We start from the raw sequence: 23,686 nt of genomic DNA, 5'->3' as shown, positions 1-23,686 counted from the left end.
GGGAAGTCTGCTAGATGGTTCTGCCAGACGGCCATAGCCCAGGCCAGTTCCTTGCCTGTTAGAAGGGAGATCATATATGCTATTTTAGCCTTCTCAGAAGGGAATTGGGAGGGCTGCATCTCAAAGGCCAGTGTGGATTGCATAATGAATGAATTGCAGCCACCAGGCTGCCCCACATAGGGCTGTGGGGGAGGGGGGGTAATCGGTTCTCAGAAACCAAGGGAGTGGCAGGGTTCAGATGGCTGGCCTGCTTCTGCAGGAGGGTTGTCTGCCGCGGAGGCCCCTTGGGGCTGCAGCAAGGCCTGGATCTTCCCTATCTGCTGCACGTCAGTGAATAGTGAAGCCAGGGCCTGCTCATGTTTGCCCAGAGCTGTGGCCTGCCCAGCCACAACCTGCCCTATCCGATCCAGACTAGCCGGCTGGCGGCCTGGTGCGGACATACTGTTACAGGGGAACTTTGGTAATGCTAGGAGGGGGAAGGTACCGGGTTGGCCCCGTCCTCTACGAGGATGCTGAGGGGAGAGCAGACTGGTGTCCGGGGCAGATAGAGTGAGTGTGCGACTGAACAGGGGAATTGTTGGATGTACAAATTATAAAGGATGGGAAAATAATATAATGGGATAATGAGGGTTTAATGGAATGCAGATGAAAAACGGAGTAGAGTGCTTGGTGTGTGGAAGGCACGTCCCAAGCAGGGTTCAAACCGAAATGTTGTCACCTCTGGACATGTGCCCAATGCGCTACCGCTTCGCCAAGCAAACCCAGAAGAGGTGCTCATGGAAATGCACAGAAGAGGATGAGCTGCGCACTCTGATATGAATTACCGTGCTGAGACCTTAGTGAAACCTTTCTTAAATTGCTTTCAAGAAATTACCCCTTAGAGCACCTAGCGCTCTGATACAAATACCAAGAAGAGAATTCAAGGGATGCTTTTAGTAATCCTAGACCTCTAGAAATTACCTCTCGCCACGCTATGCGCTTTGATACAGCATACCACCCTAACTCTAGCACAGACTATGTCTGCACGTAGAGTGAAGGAATTCTGAGGTTTAAATAGCAACGAATGCAGGTGCCGCGAGTTGCGCTAATTGCTGGTACATGAGCCGGAGGCTATAAGAGAGCGTGCTGGTGACCGCAGGTTTGCCTGAGAAGGCACCGGCGACGTTACAGTATTTGTTGTTTGCAATATTGTTTGCAAAATAGTTTTGATAATTCCTGTCTGTTACTACGTTGACAACAAATTTAGGAACACAAACCAAAAAACCTAGACTTGTTTGCAAAAATAGCATATTATGCTAATTTTTATTCATTTAAATGGGTGAGATTAAATGGTGCAAAAGGTTTTGGTGTGAAAACTACACGCCCCTAGTAGCCAATTTGAGTGACACAGCAACCTAGTCCTGTATATGTCTTTCTAAGTTTGCTTGTAATTATGCAAGCAGGTATAACTCTATGTGTAAATTAGCTTCCAAATCTTTATTACTGTATGGCAGTGATATTGTTTACACATTTTCTTTATTGTTTACAAAATGTTGATAATTTAATTAAATTAAATTTCATTAACAAATGACAATTTTGTAAGCAGATTTACAGGAAAATGTAAATTCACGATATTAATTACAAAATTCTACATTTAAATTTATTGAAAATGAATGACCCAGAGGCAATGATGATAATAAAAAAATATGAAAGAAAAAAGATGATATGAGGAAGGAACATTGAGAGGACCAGAATTAAATAGGACACCGGATTCTAAAAAGATGTCTGATTCTTAAAATGAATCTAAAATATATAAAATTGTAGTCCAAATCTGGGATTGATCAGACAGGCCCAAAGAACATATAATATTCCAGTTCACCAAAACTCTTTATGCCCATTAATCTTCCAGTTTTGCTCCTTTTTTAAGAAAAAACTATTCAGAGAAGACTTAAATATTGAGACTGTGTATGAGCCTCAAACACTAATTGGAAGGCTTATTAATTAATAGTTTATAATTGGGTCTTTGTAAGAGAAATAAGATAGAGGGGTTGGAGATTGTTTGCATGTTTTTTGTTTCTTATGTTCTGTAAAGCTGCTTTGAAGCAATGTTCATTGATAAAAGTGCTATATAAATAAAATTGAATTGAATTGAATTAAATAGATTTAAACTCACTTTGTGCAAATCAAATAGATATAAGAATTCCTTTGTATCTGCGGCAATCATGTTTTTAAATGACTTATAAATGTGTTGTGATGCTGCTGTATTTGCAAATATACTGCTGTATACATAAAGAATTACCTTTAATGACAATAAAGTTAGTAGTTAGGACTCTATCTTCAGCATTCTGGACTAAATACAGAATTCTGAAGCACCTAGTAGAACATCCAGATTAAGCTGGCCTCTCATCTGACTTTGCACAAACATTCTGTAATCAGCAAAGCATTGAAACAGAATACCAAGTTTACAAATAATTTTACCTAGAGATAGCATATATAAGGATAAAAGCAGTGGGCCTAAAACAGAACCTTGTGGAAATCCAAATGTAACATTGTGATGCATAGAGAAGTCACCATTTACATTTACAAAATAATTATGATCAGTCAAATAAAACCTGAGCCATGAGATTGCTGTTCCCTTAACACCAGCAACATTTTCAGGCCTATGAAGTAGAACAGTATGATTAACGGTGTAAAAAGCCTGACTAAGCAACAACAGCAATGAGACACAACCCTGATCCCAGCATTGTTTTTGTGCTCTGCAATTATTCATCAAGGTTTGATAGTGGCCAGTTGTTGGTTGGGTCAAGGTCAGTTTTTTTTTTTTATCAAAAGTTTATCTGATTGTTTAAAAGATTTAGGTACATAGCCAGAATTAAGGACAAAAATTTATTATTTTTAGGAGATTTTCAATTGCTTCTGGCATTATCTGTTTGAAGAAACATTTACATAAGAGATCTGGTATGCAAGTTGATGATTTTGAAGAGAAGATTTGTTTAATTAGACCAAGCTCATGAAGGGGTACAGTGATCTGATGTAGTAATATTATGTACAGGGTTAGATATCAAATTGTTTTCAAATGTTTTAAATTAGTTAAAAGGTTTTAAATTAATAGTTTAAATGTTTTGTCTAATATTGTTAGATTTGCCACTGAAATAATTCCTGAATTCTTTACTGCTGCATATTGATGGTGTGCATGTTTCTGTGGTATTTTTTCTGGTGTTTTTTGTCTTCAATTGGGGTAGCGAGATATAGCAGCAGTAGAAGATTTTCTATAGCTCAGGAGGATCTTCTTTCATGCTGCTTCAAATACTAAGTATATTAATATTTTACTTTGATGCCATTCACCTTCTAATTTTCTAGTGATCTGTTTTAAGGTGTGCATTTGATTGTTATACTTTATAAAAATTTATGTGTGTATGTATATACACTATGTTGCCAAAAGTATTCGCTCACCCATCCAAATAATCAGAATCAGGTGTTCCAATCACTTCCATGGCCACAGGTGTATAAAATCAAGCACCTAGGCATGCAGACTGTTTTTACAAACATTTGTGAAAGAATGGGTCGCTCTCAGGAGCTCAGTGAATTCCAGCGTGGAACTGTGATAGGATGCCACCTGTGCAACAAATCCAGTCGTGAAATTTCCTCGCTCCTAAATATTCCACAGTCAACTGTCAGCTGTATTATAAGAACGTGGAAGTGTTTGGGAATGACAGCAACTCAGCCACGAAGTGGTAGGCCACGTAAACTGACGGAGCGGGGTCAGCGGATGCTGAGGCGCATAGTGTGAAGAGGTCGCCAACTTTCTGCAGAGTAAATCACTACAGACCTCCAAACTTCATGTGGCCTTCAGATTAGCTCAAGAACAGTGCGCAGAGAGCTTCATGGAATGGGTTTCCATGGCCGAGCAGCTGCATCCAAGCCATACATCACCAAGTGCAATGCAAAGCGTCGGATGCAGTGGTGTAAAGCACGCCGCCACTGGACTCTAGAGCAGTGGAGACGCGTTCTCTGGAGTGACGAATCACGCTTCTCCATCTGGCAATCTGATGGACGAGTCTGGGTTTGGCGGTTGCCAGGAGAACGGTACTTGTCTGACTGCATTGTGCCAAGTGTAAAGTTTGGTGGAGGGGGGATTATGGTGTGGGGTTGTTTTTCAGGAGCTGGGCTTGGCCCCTTAGTTCCAGTGAAAGGAACTCTGAATGCTTCAGCATACCAAGACATTTTGGACAATTCCATGCTCCCAACTTTGTGGGAACAGTTTGGAGCTGGCCCCTTCCTCTTCCAACATGACTGTGCACCAGTGCACAAAGCAAGGTCCATAAAGACATGGATGACTGAGTCTGGTGTGGATGAACTTGACTGGCCTGCACAGAGTCCTGACCTCAACCCGATAGAACACCTTTGGGATGAATTAGAGCGGAGACTGAGAGCCAGGCCTTCTCGTCCAACATCAGTGTGTGACCTCACAAATGCACTTCTGGAAGAATGGTCAAAAATTCCCATAAACACACTCCTAAACCTTGTGGACAGCCTTCCCAGAAGAGTTGAAGCTGTTATAGCTGCAAAGGGCGGACCGACATCATATTGAACCCTATGGATTAGGAATGGGATGTCACTTAAGTTCATATGCGAGTCAAGGCAGGTGAGCGAATACTTTTGGCAATATAGTGTACTTCTCTGCTACTCCTGACTTCCTCATACAGTACTACAGCTCTTCTCTTGGCACCCTATAATATGCTTTCTCCAAGTCTACAAACACACAGTGCAACTCTTTCTGACCATCCAGATACTCAAAATTCTCAGAGCAAAAATTGCATCTGTTGTGCTTTTTCTGGGCATGAAGCCATACTGCTGCTAACACATTTCCACTACCTTCCTTAACCTAGCTTCCACTACTCTTTCCCATAGCTCCATTATATGGCTCATCAACTTTATTTACAGATCAGCACTAATACACTTCTCCATTCCTCAGGCATCTTCTCACACTCTAAAACCCTGTTAATCAAACTAGTTAAAAATTCCACTGCTGCCTCTCCTAGACACTTCCAGACCTCCACAGGGATGTCATCAGGACAAACTGCCTTTCCACTTTTTATCCTCTTCAAAGCCTTCCTGATTTCATCCTTTCTAATTTAATCTACTTTCTGTTCCACAGAGCTCACCCCTTCTACTCTTTTTTCCCCTTCATTCATCAGCTATATAAAGTACTCCTTCCATCACCTCTGTAAACTGTCCTCACTTGTAAACACCTTTCCATCTTAATAACTCTAACTTGCTGCACATCCTTCCCATCTCGATCGCTAGCTAACCTGTGCAAGTCCTTCTCTCTTTCTCTAGTGTCTAATCTAGTATACAACACATCATATGCCTTCTGCTTAGCCTAAGACACCTCCCTTTTCACTCTGTGCTGTAACTCCTTGTATTCCTGTCTATTCTCTTCAGTCCTGTCCATGTCCCACTTCTTCTTGGCTAACCTCTTCCTCAGAATACTATCCTGAACTTCCTCATTCCACCACCAAGTCTCCTTATCTTTTTCCTCCTTCCTGATGACACACCCAGCACCTTTCTTCCTGTCTCCCTGATCACTTCTGCTGTAGTTTCCCAGTCATCTGGCAGAACTAACTGACCACCCAGACCCTGCCTCAAAGTTTGTCTAAATTCCTCACAACATTCTTTCTTTTTTCAGCATACACCGCTTGGTTTTCTTCTCTATCTCTATCTTTGACCTCTTCTTACAGACCATCAAAGTCATCCTACACACCACCATCCTATGCTGTCTGGCTACACTCTCACCCACTACCACTTTACAGTCACTAATCTCTTTCAGATTGCCTCTTCTACATAGGATGTAATCTACCTGTGTGCTCCTACCTCCACTCTTGTAAGTCACTCTATGCTCCTCTCTCTTCTGAAAATAAGTGTTAACCACAGCTGGTGCAACAGCGCGAGCATTGTTCCTCTTACACACTCCTGCTCACCCAACCTGGAACTATTGGCCATCAAATGTCGTCCTTTTTATCTTCCTCAGGAGTTCACATTGGTCATAGTCAGCGCCGTTTATATTCCACCTCAGGCGGACACGCACACTGCTTTATGCGAGCTGCATGAAGCACTCAAGCAACACCAGACTCAGCACTGGGACACTTTGCTTATTGTGGCGGGGGACTTTAACAGTGCCAACCTCAAACTCACAGCGCCAAACTTTTATCAGCACATCAGCTGCCCCACCAGGGGTGAAAGGACACTGGACCGCTGCTACAATACTGTTAAAGACGGCTACAAAGCACAATCTCGTCCACTGTTTGGGAAGTCTGACCACGCCACCATCTTCCTCATGCCAAAATATAAACAAAGGCTCAAGCAGGAAGTTCCGGCTCAGAGGGAGGTCTCATGCTGGATGGACCAATCGGTGGCCGCTCTACAGGACACTCTGGATGACATCACCCAATGGTCACAATGGACTGGGAAATGTTCCGGCGCAGCTCTGATGACATCAATGTGTTTACGGAAGCGGTTGTGGGATTCATCTGGAAACTAGCAGATAATACTGTGCAGAAAACCACCATCAGAACGTTTTCCCAATCAGAAGCCGTGGGTGGATAAGACCATCCGCGATGCTTTGAGATCTCGCACCGCTGCCTACAACGCGGGACTTGCGTTGGGTGACATGACCTCTTTCAAGGCTGCATCATACAACGTGCGGAAAGCGGTGAAGGAGGAAAACTAGAGTCACAACTCCAACAGAGTGACTCTAGGAGCCTGTGGCAGGGATTAAGGACAATTACGGACTAGAAAGCACCAACATCCCATATGATGAATGCGGAAGTGACTCTGGCAGATGAGTTGAACACCTTCTATGCTCGCTTCGAGGCTGCAGCTAACGATGCTAAAGCTAATGCTACAGCTAATGCTAATGGCTGTAGACAGGAAGAGAATGCCAACACCAATGCATTCATCATCTCTGAGCATGACGTGAGGAGAGCCTTCAGGACAGTGAACACCAGGAAAGCAGCTGGACCAGACGGAATCTCAGGTCGAATCCTCAGAGCCTGCGCTGACCAGCTAGCACCAGTGTTCACAGACATATTTAACCTCTCCTTAACCCAGTTGGCAATCCCCACTTGCTTCAAAGAGTCCATCATTGTTCCTGTCCCGAAGAAACCCCATCCTGCTTCCCTCAACAACTACCGCCCTGTAGCCTTGACCTCAGTAGTGATGAAGTGCTTTGAACGGCTGGTCAGAGACTTCATCATCACTTCACTTCCAGACACACTGGATCCACTACAGTTCGCCTACCACCCGAACCGCTCAACCGACGATGCCATTTCCCACCTCCTTCACATATCACTCACTCACCTGGACATTACACATTAGAGGACTGTGGCACACAATAAACACACAATGTACATCTGCACATTTGCACATTCCAAGACTGTGCACACAATGCAACACATAACATACATGTTGCACAGTCTGCCCCCGTTTACATACAAAGAGGACTTTTGCACATCTGCACTTTAATGGACATTACCACTGCTCTCATCACCTCATTCCACTTCGTGACCACACAGTACTGCTGCTGTCTGCATCTTGGTCATTATTGCACACTACACACTTCACTCTATATCATTTTTACAATAATTTTGTACTGCACCTTGGACACTATTGCACTACACTCTATTCACTTTACACTTTATATAACTGTATATAAATTTATAATTTTACATAACTTTGTATCACAGCTGTTGTATTTTACACTTCCTGTATGTACATTTTACACTTTTACACATACATATTCTTATTTTATATACATATTATATATACATACCCTACTTTATTTATATTTATTATATTTTATTCTGTTTTTTATTCTATTAAAAATTTTTGCTACTGTGAACTTGTTTTTATATTTTTATATTTCGTATTTTAGTATAATTCGTATTCTTATTTTTTATATTTCGTATTTTTGTATTTTATTTTTATATTTTTTATCTTGTCTTTGTTCTGTCTTTATTCCTTATTCCTTTTCCTAGGGTCATAACAGTTGTGTAAGCATTTCACTGCATATCATACTGTGTACGATTAAAATAAAATTTGAATTTGATTTGAATTTGATTTGATGTCCATCCTCTTAGCAAAGTCCACTACCATCTGTCCTTCAAGATTCCTTTCCTTAACTCCAAACTTGCCCATCACCTCCTCATCACCTGTGCTCCCCTCACCAACATGTCCATTAAAATCTGCTCCTATCACCACTCTCTCACCTGTTGGAATACTCTCTATCACCTCATCTAATTCACTCCAGAATCTCACTTTCTCCTCTTACTCACAACCTACCTGTGGGGCATAACCACTAACAATATTCAACATCACCCCTTCAACCTCTAACTTCAGACTCATCACCCTGTCTGACACTCTCTTCACCTCCAGAATATTCCTCCAAACTCCTCCTTCAGGGCCACACATACCCCATTTCTCTTACTATTCACACCATAATATAACAGCTTGAATCCTGCTCCTATACTACGAGCCTTGCTACCCTTCCACTTGGTCTCCTGTACAAACAGTATATCCACCTTCCTTCTCTCCATCATATCAGCCAGGTCTCTACCTTTCCTTGTCATAGTACCAACATTCAGAGTTCCTATTCTCAGTCCTACACTCTTTTCTTTCCTCTTCTCTCTCTGTCTATGCAGTCACTCTCCCTCCTCTACTTCTTTGAGCAACAGTTGCCCAATTTCCACCAGCGCCCTGTAGATCAACGGCGCTGATGGTGGTCATTGTTAACCCGGGTCTCAACCGACCGGTTTGAAATTCAGAGTACTGACAATTTGCATGATTAAATTTGGCAATGTTTTACACCGGATACCCTTCCTGATGCAACCCTCTCTATTTATCTGGGCTTGCGACTGGCACAGATGTCACTGGACTGTGTCCCCCATAGCTAGGATTTTATATAGTATATAGTAATAATAGGTAATTGGAGAAGACCCTGGACCACCTTGTAGTGTGTCCACTCAGAGAGAGGCTCTGAGTTCCAACAGCCCTGTCAGACCACATTGGTCTTATAGGGACTGTCCTTCCTTCACCATAGCAAGGAGCTAGAGCTATCAACCAGTAGCCACCAGCCCCAGTCTGAACTGCTGAGGCAGGAAAAGAAGTCTAGCATTGCAGCCTGAGCCCCCCTATGTAAAATGTGGATGGCTGGCCTGCACTTAGGGGCAGGTTCCCCAGGCAAGAGATAACCATCTCCTCCAGGTAGGCCAGAAAGGAATCCTAATGCCCGAGGGGTATGGTTCTCAGGGATGCCCCTTTAGTGCCATTTCCACTGCTGCTTATCCCACCACCTCTGCCTAACACCACTCTTAGACCACATGCAAGCATCTGCTGGTTGTGTCACAATGGGTTCTGTGGGAAAAGGCTACAGAATAATTCTAAAGGTCTATCTTCACTTGGGCATCTTGCCAGAGCACAGGAGAGTCCCCTGGTTCACTTTCGGGGTGAAGGGCTAGTCGTTTTGCTCACCCTCACAAAGTGCATGGAGTCTGCTCTGGCATCATTGCACCCCAGGGCATCCATGTACTCAATTATCCAGATTACTGACTCATTTTGGCTTGGTTGAGGGAAGTGGCAGCCAGGCATTGAAACGCCATATTCACCCACATGAGGTCCCTAAGCCTCAACCCAGTGAAGTGTGTGCTTTCTCCCTCTCTGAGAACCACCTCCTGGGGGATAGTTTGGGATTCAGCCACGATCCGGGCACGTCTGTCTCATGCTTGGGGGAGATTCCATCCTTTATGCCATAAAGGTCTGACTTTAAAATCTGACTAGGCCAGTGCCTGTCTGCCTCTCAGGCTTAGAGGTTGTTTGGCTCATGACTGTAGCGGCCAAAACTATTCCTTTGGATTGGCTAAACATGAGAACATGTTTCTACTCTGGCTCAGGAGCAGGGGTTTCCACCTCTTTTCAGGGTCACAGGGGTTATGCATCACAAGCTTTAGCTCAACCAATCCTTGCATCCCTGGTGGCCATTGCTTGCCAAGATGTAACAGTTCCACCAGCAATCCTCCATCCTATTTACCAGAGGGAGCCATTGCCAGAATTCTGACCACAACACCCCAATGGCAACATGCTTGGCTCAACCAAAGAAGTTTAGTGGCTTGTCTGTGTTGAGGACTTCAAGTAAGAAACTCCTTTTCACATTTCACCCTGCAAATTATGGTGTTTGATCATCCAGCGATGGAAAGGACATTTCATTACAGTTGCTGCAGTTTGCTGCCAAGGTTCAGAAACTGCCACTGATTATGCCAGGAAATTCTGGACCCTTGCGGCATAAAGCGGGTGGAATGACATGGCTTTCTGGGTGTTTTTTGTGAGGTACTAAATCAGCAGTGTCCAATCTTATCTGCAGAGGGTTGGTGTGTGTAGGTATTCATCCAAATCACTCAGAAGCCACATCTGATTCCACCTGTTCAGTCAGTTAATCTTCAATTTCAATTCTATTTATTTATTTGTATAGCACTTTTAACAATGAAAAATGTCTCAAAGCAGATTTTAATAAATATATAAATAATTAAATATAAAATAACTAAATAAAATTTAAGGTTTTAAGTTAAGTTACTATTTTATCCCTAATGAGCAAGCCTGGGGCAATGGTGGCAAGGAAAAACTCCCTGAGATTATATGGGGAAGAAACCTTGAGAGAAACCAGTCTCAGAAGGGAACTCATCCTCATTTGAGTGACAAGGGACAGTAAATAATGTAAATGTAAATAATGCTAACCCTTTCTACAACAGCAACCAAGAGCTCTCGAGGAACTATTCGGTCACTGTAGTTTCTGAGTTCGTTATTGACTTAGCACTAATCCCTTCCTGTTGCAAGCTGACAGATGCAATGAAAGTTCAGGGATGGTGTGATAGTCTTCAAGTGGTTCAGTCCACAGCAGTCCCCTGGGTCACAGGCTGTCCACTCAGATCTATCCACAGCAGTAGTGAGCACCACCAAGCGACCAGACCCCAACCAGGGGCAGGTCCGGAAAGAAGATGGTCACGCTGGTAACTCAGAACACTGGGAGCTTGGGAGTGGGATGTATAGCTAGACAGAGAAAGACAGAGAGAAAGAGAGAGATGTTAGGTAGGCTTATGATCATGTGATAGACAATGTGATAGACAATCTTTAGACAATGTTGATTATGTGTCTAGTGCATGTAGGGACTCCAGAAAAGACTAGCTATGACAACATAACTAAAAAGGAAGCCAGAAGATGAAGCATTGAGCCAGTTCACAGTCAACAAACCTGAGTGACTTGTGAGGGTGGTAAAGTGACAACATCCACACATCCCAGTACACCAAACACTATGCCCTTGAAACTTCCAGATCTGCTCTTTTACCTAAGAAAAAATATTTGACTAAACAAATGTGTCTTTAGCCTAGACTTAAACATTGAATTGAGTCCCAAATACTAATTGGAAGGCTGTTCCATAACTATGGGGCTTTGTACGAAAAAGTTCTGCCCCTGCTGTAACCTTTGCTACTTGAGGTACTACCAAATAGCCTGCATCTTTTGATCCGATCAATCGGACAATCCGATGCTCCATCAGCACCTTGACCTTCACCCTCATCCATTCACCTTGTTTGCCAAGCAAGGATCCATATCCTACCAGGTGACTTCTGGAGCCCCAGAACCCATGCAGTTAGAAAAAACCAGGGTGTCCCTGTAGAAACCACAATGCCGCCTACTGAGACAGCTGTGTTTCTATTTTGGCCAAGCCATACCTGTACACAGATTCATACCCTGAGAAGACAAACCCAGGTGCATACACAAAACATGAAAAGAAGCACATGGTGACATAATGCAATTTAAAATTAAAAAAACTTTAATAATCCCCTATGAGCAATTTAAGAATAATGTAAACAAAGCCCTGCCAGAGCCCTCTGGTGTTCTTGCAGGGAACTGTCCAGCAGTGCATGACACTATTACTCATTTCTGATTAGTTTTGTGGGCAGAAGTTGTGAGGAAGATCAGGGCAGAGGTATTTTTTATAAAGCCCTGCAGTGATGGTACAACCTTCCAATTAGTGATTGTGACACAGACACAACCTCTGTGTTTACGCCCAGACTGAAAACACATTTGTTTATTCAAGCATTTTTTGATTACCTTTTTTTCTTAAATAAAGGAGCAAATCTGGAGGGTTCATGGGCATAGAGTGTTTTGGTGAACTGGAATTTTTGGATGCCATGGCCCATTCCCTTCCCCCCAACTCTCACACATTTACTCTGGCTTGTTGATCAGAAGCTGATGGTTACACAATTTAACTACAAACTACTGTACAAAGGATATTAATAAATCATCTTCTCCTGCATCACCAAACTGAGAATGGGTTACCATTTGAGTCTGGATCCCCTCAATGTTTTCTTTCTCATATCGTCTGAGGAAATTTTTCTTTGCCACTGTTGCCTGTGGCTTGCTCATTAGGGATAAATATAAATTTAAATTTGTAAATTATTATTTGGAATTTCCATGATTCTGTAAAGCTGCTTTGAGATTATGTCTATTGTTAATATTGCTTTACAAATAAAACTGATTTGAAATTTGAATTGAAAGTTAGCAAAAATATTCTAAGTGGCAGAGCTAATTGTTTCTTGAAGCTGATTTGTTTGACAACACAACATTTTGAAAAAAAAAATTTGTTTGTACAGTAGGATTCATGATTCTGGAGATACTGACTGAAATATGAACACCATTCATCATTCTGGCTGATCTTACTTGCCAGAAAAGCAGGAGAATGCGTCACAGCCACCAGGGGCAATACCTCACAAAACCAGCAGAGGGACCTCTCAATCATTTTTTAGCTCTACTTTTGTCTGCTCTATTACCTTTCTTAATTTCACACACCTATTTAGTATTTCTCCTTTAATCACCCTATTTAATTTCCACATTTTCACTCCTTGTTGGTATTATGCATATATTGTGGTTGCTGTTTGCATTGTGTATTGCATTTGTTCTTGTGTTCTAGTTTACAGTGTGAAGCAACCTATGAATGTGATGAACTTCAGGTGAGGTGAATAGGTGGTGAAGGGTGCTGCCATTAATGGAATGCTCTGTGGCATTGAGTTCCAGGCAGTGCTGAGCAGTGGCAAGGCAGGACCCAGAGAGCTTGCAGTGTTCAGGGATTGTCTTTCTCTCTTTTGTCCGTAGGTTCTGGAAGAAAGAGGAAACCATATATCAGTATACTGTCATCATAAGACCCCTTGCCACCTTGTGTGTACTGCACCACATGATTCTCTCCCTGATTTTTACTGAAGGTGAAGTGTCTGTGCCTCCACTCTGTTTGGCTGCTGGCTTCTGCTGGTTTGCCTTGCACCCCAGTGCTCCCTTGCAGTCCACAACATGGGTGCTTAAGAGGCATTTCAGCACCTGGGCTGTATGGAGATTAGTTTGAGGAAAGTGTTTAGGCTGCTTGTGGGCAGTGGTGTGGGCTCCACCATCACACTTACCTAACTCTTTGTATGGTTCATTTGTTGTGGTTCCTTCCCTCTTTTTCCTTCCCTCTTTTTCTGTTTTCCCTCTTTAGCTGTTGGATCATTATGTGTTATATGCTTATGCTTCTGTATGTGGCTGTGTTTGTATGTGTTAGATTATGGTTACTGTTTGCACTGTGAATAGCTTTTGTTCCATTTCGAGGGAACTCAACGCTGTGTCATGGCTAACGCTATGGGAACACTTCATTGAAAAAGCTGTGTCTGAAGCTCTGTGTGCATGCAACCCATTTTAACCCTCTGGGGTCGACGGCATCGTCGACGATGCCAATCACCTTTTTTCTCATTGAAAGTGTTTTTGTAAATGAAATTATATTAGAGCAACATAGAAAAAAAATATGTACACAAACGGTAGACAGTTGTCTTTCCAAAAAGATTATTGCCAAATAAATGTTTGTTATTAAATTAATGTTAAAAATAAAAAAAAAGGTGTCAAATTCTCGTCTCCACACTCTCCGGAGCCCCGCCCCCGCACTTAGCGCTCCATTCACATGCAGGATTTATGTAAACGGATCTATTCAGATGTAAGTAAATGATAATTGCTGTGTTGTTTGAGGGGAGTGACGTGCTGATGCCCGTGTCCAACAGAAAAAAAGGGCCTGAATGAAGAAACAAACAAAAAAAATCTTCCATATCGTTGTTTGTGTCCAGCATCAAATAATTATTTGACCATGAATGTCTGGAATGTGGTTTTGTGAATTTATGACTGAAATAAAGCTGCTCACATTGGCGCATGCTTTCACTTTGCAAAAGGCAGCGTTTATTTAGCGAGTATATATTTGTGCTATGTTGTTTTTCTAGAGTACCATGATTTTATTGTTACATTTCGTTTGCTTTGCAAAAGTTGCCACTCTTTGTGATCTGAGTATATAATGACTGGAATAAAGCTGCTCACATCCACGCGCACTTTCACGTTGCAAACCTCAGCGTTTTGATCAAAAGTCCGATGAAAGCGGGGCACCGATGTGAACAGCTTTATTTCAGTCATAAACAGTGGCAACTTTTGCTAAGCAGACAAAATGTAAAACAAATAATATAATAGTAACCCCAGAAAAACAACATAGTGGTAAGGCGACAGAATCCAACACATCCCAGTACACTCTATGACCATGAACCTTCCAGATCTGCTCTTTTACCTAAGAAAAACTATACATTGAAAGCTTGACTAAACAAATGTGTCTTCAGCCTAGACTTAAACATTGAGACTGTGTCTGAATCCTGAACACTAATTGGAAGGCTGTTCCATAACTTTGGGGCTTTGAAAGAGAAAGCTCTGCCCCCTGCTGTAGCCTTTGCTGCTTGAGGTACTACCAAGTAACCAGCACCCTTTGATCGGAGTAGGCGGATCGTAAAAGACTAAAAGATCGCTCAGGTACTGCAGCGCGAGACCATTTAGTGCTTTATAGGTCAGTAATAGTATTTTATAATCAATGCGAAATTTGACTGGGAGCCAATGTAGTGTGGCTAAAATAGGAGTGATGTGCTCATATCTTCTGGTTCTACTTAGGACTCTAGCTGCTGCATTCTGGACTAACTGGAGCTTGTTCCTGCTCCTACTGGAACATCCAGACAGTAAGACATTACAATAATCCAACCTAAAGGTAACAAAAGCATGAACTAGTTTTTCTGCATCATGAAGTGACAACATATTTCTTATCTTAGCAATATTTCTGAGATGGAAGAAGGCTACCCGAGTGATGATATCTACATGAGCTTCGAATGAAAGACCAGAATCAATAATCACACCAAGATCTTTTACTGCTGTACAAGATGAAACAGAAAGACCATCCACCATTACTCTGTAATCAGAAAGCTCACTTCTAACTGCCTGTGGTCCTAGTACAAGCACCTGTCTTGTCAGAGTTAAGCAGGTGGAAGTTAATGACCATCTAATGACATTAACACATTCTTCTATCTTAATAAGCTGGTGTCTCTCATCTGATTTAGCTGAAACATATTGCTGTGTGTCATCGGCATAACAGTGGAAGCTAATAGCATGTTTACTAATAATTGCACCAAGGGATAGCATATATAGGGAAGGTGCACACTCGCTGTTTTCCTGGTGCTTGTGTTCTTGATGTCGCTGCGCAGGTACCTGCGGTCCTCACCAAGGACATCGGAGCTGTGGTCCTCCATGCTGGCATGAACGACATCAGGCTGAGGCAGACGGAGATCCTGAAGACGGACTTCAGGAGCCTGGTGGAGAAGGTTCACACCGCATCGCCCTCATTGAGGATCATCATGTCAGGACCACTTCCCACGTTCCAGCGAGGCTATTTGCATTTAATGAATGGTTACAGTCTTGGTGTCAAGAACAGAAAATACCATTTGTTGATAATTGGAATGTTTTCTGGGAGCGTCCTAGGCTCTACCGTTACGATGGCCTGCACCCAAGCAGAGCTGGAGCAGCAGTCCTCTCGGACAACATATCCAGGACACTGCGCACCATCTGACTGGTAAGTCATTCCTCAGATCACAATCACAATTATAATAGCTACTGTTCAACTCGCCAGACTAATACAAGTTCACACATAGCTCGTCCTATAGAAACTGTGTCTGTTCCCCGATTAGTGAGATTAAAGGATAAATTCGTTAATAGCTCTAGAAATAATCTAATCACAATTAAACCTCACAAAGGCCAAATAGGTAAAGAAAAACAATTTCTTAAGTTTAGGCTCCTCAACATTAGATCCCTTGCACCGAAAGCACTTTTTATTAATGAAATGATCTCAGATTATAGTTTTGACACACGCTGTCTTACTGAAACCTGGCTTAGACCAAATGAATACATTGGCCTAAATGAGTCTACTCCATCAGGATATTCATATAAGCATGAGCCCCGTCAGACAGGTCATGGTGGTGGTGTTGCAACGATCTATAATAATTCTCTTACCATTACTCAGAAAACAGGACCCAGCTTTAACTCATTTGAAATGCTTATCTTTAATGTTGCACTCTCAGACATACATAAAAAATCTCTACTATATCTTGCTCTGGCCACCGTGTACAGACCCCCGGGGCCCTACGGTGATTTTCCTAATGAGTTTGCACATTTACTCTCAGATCTTTTGATCAGCTTGGACAAAGTGTTAATTGTAGGAGACTTTAACATTCATGTAGATGATGCTAACGATGCATTAGGACTCGCATTTATAGATTTACTAAATTCCTCTGGGGTTAAACAAAACATTAATAGACCAATTCATTGTTTTAATCATACACTAGACTTAGTTATATCACATGGAACGGATGTTTCTGATATAACTGTTCTACCTCAAAGCGATGACATCACAGACCATCACCTCTTAGTGTACACACTACCTGTAGAACATATTAGACACGTCTCTCCACGTTATCAACTTGGTAGAACTATAACTCCGACCACTATAGACAGATTTACAAACAATCTGCCAGATCTGTCTCAACTTCTTACTAGACCCCGAAATGCAGATGCACTAGATGAAGTAACCAACAGCATAGGCACTATTTTCACCAGCCCACTAGACACTGTTGCCCCCATCTGACTAAAAAAGGTCAGAAATAAAACACCTGCACCATGGTACAATAGTCATACTCATGCCCTGAAGAGAGCAACCCGTAACCTCGAGCGAAAGTGGAGAAAAACCAAATTAGAAGTTTTTAGAATTGCATATAAAGACAGTTTGTCCTACTATAGACAGGCTCTAAAAGCTGCTAGGGCTGAGCATCTGAGCAAACTTATAGAAATAAACCAGAACAATCCCAGATTCTTATTTAGTACAGTGGCTAAACTAACAAAACATCAGATTTCTGGAGAGTGTATTTCAGGACAGTTTAGTAGTGAGGACTTTCTTAACTAAAAAAAATTGATAGTATCAGGAACAAAATACTGGATGTTCAACCTGTGACAGCATCCAGTGATCCAGACCAGCCTATAGCTCCACACTTAAAGCTACAATGCTTTACCAGCATAGGGCAGGAAGAGCTATTTAAACTTATCACCACAGCTAAACCAACAACGCGTTTGTTAGATCCAATTCCAACTAGATTGCTGAAAGAAGTGATACATGCAGCTGGAGAGCCTCTTCTCAATATTATTAACTCCTCGTTTTATCTAGGCCATGTCCCAAAATCTCTCAAGTTAGCAGTTAAGTCTCTTCTTAAGAAACCAAAACTAGACCCTGATTAAATATCAAATTACAGACCGATTTCAAACCTTCCATTTATATCAAATATATTAGAAAAAGTGGTGTCAGCTCAATTATGCTCCTACTTACAGGAAAACAATATCCTTGAAGAATTTCAGTCAGGTTTCAGGCCCCATCATAGTACAGAAACTGCACTAGTTAAAATCACAAATGACTTGCTTTTAACTTCGGACCAAGGCTGCATCTCGATTTTAGTCCTGCTTGATCTTAGTGCTGCATTCGACACCATAGATCATAACATTCATACAACAACCATAACATCGCTTACAAATCACATAGGTATGCAGGGACAGGCATTAAAATGGTTTAGATCCTACCTGTCTGATCGATACCACTTTGTAGATTTAAATGGAGAATTGTCCAGTGTAGTGCCAGTGAAATACGGCGTCCCACAAGGGTCAGTTTTAGGACCTCTGCTTTTCTTGGTATACATGCTTCCACTGGGTAACATCATTAGAAGACATGGGATTAGTTCCCATTGTTATGCCGATGATAACCAGTTATATATGTCATCAAAACCAGATGAAATATTTAATTTGTCTAGACTAACTGAGTGTGTTAAAGATATTAAAGATTGGATGACCGATAATTTTCTATTACTAAATTCTGATGAGACAGAGATATTGCTTTTTGGCCCAAAAACTAGTACACAGAAGCTCTTGCAATTCAGTTTGCATCTAGAAGGATGTACTGTTACTACTAGCTCAACAGTGAAAGACCTGGGTGTAATATTAGACAGCAACTTATCCTTTGAAAATCATATTTCCAATATCACAAAAACAGCCTTCTTCCATCTTAGAAATATTGCCAAGCTTATGAACATTTTATCTGTATCTGATGCAGAAAAACTAGTTCATGCATTCATGACGTCCAGACTGGACTACTGTAATGCATTACTAGGTGGCTGTCCTGCATCTTCAATAAACAAGCTACAGTTAGTCCAGAATGCAGCTGCCAGAGTTCTTACCAGGTCAAGAAAATATGATCATATAACCCCAATATTATCATCCCTGCACTGGCTACCTCTTAAGTTTAGAATTGACTGTAAATTAGCTCTACTTATGTTCAAGGCTCTAAATGGTTTAGCTCCCACATATCTAGCCAGTCTTCTAACACATTACAATCCACCATGCTCTTTAAGATCACAAAATTCCGGACTTCTAGTAGTTCCCAGAATATTAAAGTCCACAAAAGGGGGCAGAGCGTTTTCGTATTCAGCTCCTAAACTTTGGAATAGTCTTCCTGACAGTGTTCGGGGCTCAGACACAGTCTCCCAGTTTAAACGTAGACTAAAGACTTATCTCTTTATCCTGGCATACATTTAACACACCCCATAACCTTGTGCTCCAATACATCTGATTAAATGCACATTATCATCTAGTACTGCTAATATGAACAGCAGCTACGCTAATGCCGTTCCATTGTTTCCCTTCTTCTACCCATCCCGAGGCATACAGAGACTGTGCCAGCTCCAGTGGCATTCGGAGATGGACCAGCTCCAGCTGGGTTCTGCTTTTTGAGGATTGGGGTATTCAAAGCAGCGCTGTGGACAACAACCTCCTTATTGATTTACATAACATTATACACATGCTGTATCTGCATCACACAATTATCACCCAAATGCGGATGGGTTCCCTTTTGAGTCTGGTTCCTCTCAAGGTTTCTTCCTCATACCATCTAAGGGAGTTTTTCCTTGCCACAGTCGCCTCAGTCACCTCAGGCTTGCTTACTTGGGATAACATCTAGGACTGTTGTCTGTTTATATGTTTGTTGTTTTCTTATGTTGTTTCTCATGTAAAGCTGCTTTGAGACAATGCTCTTTGTTAAAAGCGCTATACAAAAATAAATTGAATTGAATTGAATTGAATGGGGAGAAAAGCAGTGGGCCTAAGACAGAACCTTGTGGAACACCGAAAATAATCTTGGTATGTATGTGCAATTCACTATCTAGATCTATAAACTGATAAATGTCAGTCAAATAAGACCTGAGCCAGGAGAGGGCTGTTCCTTTAACACCAACAACATGTTCTAGTGTATCAAGTAGAACAGTGTGGTCAATGGTGTCAAAAGCTGCAATAAGATCAAGTAACACCAGTAGGGAGACACAACCCTGATCAGAAGCCAGTAACAGGTCATTTACCACTTTAACCAGTGCTGTCTCTGTGCTATGATGAGGTCTAAATCCTGACTGATACATTTCATGAATGTTATTCCTATGCAAGTATGAATATAATGCTGTGCTACAGCCATTTCTAGGATCTTGGAGATAAAGGGCAGGTTTGATATTGGTCTATTAGACCGCTGACAGGGGTCAAGGTCCGTTTTTTTAATCAGGGGTTTGATAACTGCTAGCTTAAAAGATTTAGGCACATAGCCAGTGCTAAGGGAAGAATTAATCATTTTTAGAAAAGGTTCAGTAGCTACTGGTAATATCTGTTTAAGGAAAAATGTGGGTAAAGGTTCTACTACGAAGATTGAAAGTTTTGAAGAGGAAATTAGTGAAATTAGATCAGGCTCTTGAAGTGGAGTGAAGCACTCTAAGCTCTGATCAGAAATAGCTATATTATCTAAAGGATTATCTATCAGATAATTTGGTTTTAAATTAATAGTCTCAATTTTTTTGCCTGATATTGTCAATTTTTTCATTGAAAAAATTCATGAAGTCATTGCTGCTGCATATAGATGGTGTGTGCTTTTCTACAGTGGTTTTACAAGATAGTGATCTGAGGTAGCTTCCGACTGTGGAAGAGTGACTATATTTTCTATATTTAAGCCAAATAAGATCCAGAGTGTGATCTCCATTATGAGTGGGCCCTATTACATTTTGATTAAAACCTACTGAATCTAAGATGGATACAACTGCTGTTCTCAGAGGATCTTCTGGCTTATCAAAATGAATGTTGAAGCACAATTAATGCTTTGTCTAAAGAAACAACAAGGTTTGAAATGAAATCTGCAAATTCACTGAGGAATTCAGAGTATGACCCTGGGGGTCTGTAAATAACAGTTAGTGAAATCAACTCTGTGAACTTATTTTTTTGTGGCTACATAAGTTAGCTTAGTATAAAGAACAAATGTGTTGAATTGATGTCTGGGTTTTTGTGTGGCGCCTAGCTTATTATCATGAATAACAGCAACACCTCCTCCCCTGCCAGTTAGACGCGGTTGATGAATGCTACGTACTCGTTTTGTTTAATCCATGGTTCTGTTAAACATAGATCACTAAACTCCTGATCAGTAATCAGTTCATTAATGATAAGTGCTTTAGTTGAAAGAGATTCTTTTCGGATTGTTAAAACATTGTTTGTTTTGTTTTGCTCATGCCCATGGCATATCCTTCGAGGATATAGGCTTAGCAGAGTTGGTCTCCATAGCCAGCCAGGTCAGGTGGGAATCCGAGGTCTTATACTGAAGCCAATATAGAGAATCCTAATACTGGCAAGCCGATAGTAAAACCTGAAATTTGGTAAAACAAACCTAAGTTTTCTAGGCCTCTGTAAATACTATTTGCAAAACCTAGGAACCTTCTTGCTCCAAACAAACTCGGGAATCACCAGAGAATCTACTTTATGAAAGGTCTAAGGAAGAAAAATTGAAGAAATTGAAACAGGTAGGAGAGCCAAGGTAGAATATTCATTTTAACCAAAATTAGCAAAATTAGCTTGGTAAAGATTCTCAAATTTGTGCAGAACATAAACGTTTAGAGTTTCAATTCAATTTACATCAATTTTATTTTTATAGCACTTTTAACAATAGACATTGTCTCAAAGCAGCTTTACAGAAATAACATTTATTTTTATCCCTGATGAGCAAGTTTAAGGGCAATGGTGCCAAGGAAAAACTCCCTGAGACAATATTAAGAAGAAACCTTAAGAGGAACCAGTCTCACAAGAGAACCCATTCTTATTTGGATGACATCAGAGTGTGAGATTATATATAACGTCCTTTTCACAACTTTTTATAGTCTGGTGGAATTGTGCAACCAAGAGCTCCTAAGCAACTGCTGAAGACCCGAGCCCAAAACCAACCACTGCAACAGCAGTTCAAAGACAGCCCCATAGTCCGTACCATTGAACCAAGAGTGTTGAGAAAAGGCGTTTGAGGAAAACGTCATTGTCATGGTTAGGTGCATAAACGTTAACTAGAGCCACACAAGTCTTATAGATTTGGCCAGTGACCATAACAAATCTACCATTAGAGTCAGAAATGACATCTGAGTGTATAAAAGAAACAGATTTATGCAGCAGAATAGCTATACCTCTTGATTTACACCTGAAATGAGGAATAATAAACTTTGATCCGCTCACCTTTTCTTTAACTTTAAATAATCTAAGGCTTTAAGGTGAGTTTCTTTTAAAAAGATTATGTGACCACCCAGGTGATGAAGATAATGTAACACCTTACTAAGTTTAGCAGGATTATTAAGCACCATACAATTAAAACTGGTGAATTTATGGCAAAGGATAAAGAATGATATGTAAAAGTAAGGGTAATTGTTTGTGGTGAAATAAATTACATAAACCCCAATCCGCGAAGAATTTGGTTCTGAAACAAATTAACTCAAATAAGTAGAGGATTAGGAGGCTCACCGCCTTTGGGCCTAGAGTATAGAACACGTTGGGCCTAGTCCAATATGGGAAGAAACTTGGTAGGAAATTGGGTGCTCTGATCAAGACAGATGGTGTCTCTCATGATATGATGAGCAAGGTGGGGAGACTCGGGAATAGAGGTTTCAGATAGGTGTTCCAGGAAACCAGAAAGCTCAATGGGCAGGCAAGACAGCTGATATTGGCGATAGCTTCGCAGAGCACCCCTGGGATCCATGTGGGCAGCTTGAGAGGTCACGGTCAAATGAAGTTGATAAGGAAGTGGGCTTATATGTAGGCGCTATTTTTCTTAAAATTTTCCAAATTAGCTTAAAAGTAAGGGGAACTTGACAGAGGAAAAACTGTTGTCATCAAGGGGCAGATGATCTCAACTTAGGGGCGGTATCAGGACAAATAAGAAAATAATGGGAAATGGTAAAAATATGTAAATTAAGCAAGAAGGGGCCAAATTAGCTCAAACATGAAAATAATGGGAAACTGTACAACATATGCAAATAAGAAGAAGGAGGCACCATAGGGCACCCGATGTATATGTAGAGGGGAATTTTCAGGGTTCTTCAGACCAGCTGCTCTCTTCAGAAATGCATGTGATTGACTGCATGGCTGAATAAAGAAACCTGCTTCCTCTTATCTGCTGACTGAGATGTCCTTTATTTTGACTAAGTTTCTGATAGTTTATTGAGTTCATTGGGTAAGATCATGGAAGGCTAAGAGAAATAGACACAAACTAAAATTCCACCTGGTGATATGTCCACTCGGAGGAGGCTCTGAGTTCCAACACACCATGCTGACAGGCTTTTCATCTCCTCTCTATAGACCAATTCATGGTTGTTGCTGAGCCAAACAACCACTGTGGTATCATCTGCATACTTGATAAAGATGTTGGAGTTCTGCAGTAGAATACAGTCATGGGTGAACAGGGAGTACAGCAGTGTTGGAGTAGAGTTTTGCGATCAGAATTGCCAGGGGATAATGTAATGTAATCTATAAAGCTATAATTTGGTAGATGGAAAATTTGGTGAATTTATGTGCAAAAAACCATGGCTGTCATCGACCAATCTCACTTTTGCCACTTAAGTGTACTATTAATGGTTTTTGGCCTCAAAAACATGAATTTCTCTTGGAAAGCAAACTATACAGTTGAGTATCTGATGATCTTGTTTCAGTTGCAGAAAAAATTGCTTTTTGGATCATATAGCCACACTCACTAAAATTTTAGTAATGAGTGGACAAAATTTTTAGGAGGAGGAGGAGTGAGAAAAACCCTAACTTAACTTACAAATGTGATAGTGTCCAGCTTGCTACACTTTGATAACTCAATGATGAAGTTTTAATTCACTTTGCATATGCTTTAAATGAATGGAGTCAAGCT

The 23,686-nt window shown here is 41.2% G+C and overlaps 1 pseudogene; it reads left to right on the top strand.

Moving 5' to 3' along the window:
* The first annotated feature begins 708 nt into the window (after window positions 1–708).
* LOC131354913 (uncharacterized) lies at window positions 709–19,008 on the top strand (annotated as a pseudogene).
* The last annotated feature ends 4,678 nt before the right edge of the window (window positions 19,009–23,686 follow it).

The sequence above is a fragment of the Hemibagrus wyckioides genome, linkage group LG06 (assembly GCF_019097595.1).
Source record: "Hemibagrus wyckioides isolate EC202008001 linkage group LG06, SWU_Hwy_1.0, whole genome shotgun sequence".
NCBI classification, from domain to species: domain Eukaryota; kingdom Metazoa; phylum Chordata; class Actinopteri; order Siluriformes; family Bagridae; genus Hemibagrus; species Hemibagrus wyckioides.
This window is presented reverse-complemented; position numbering and strand designations above follow the sequence as displayed.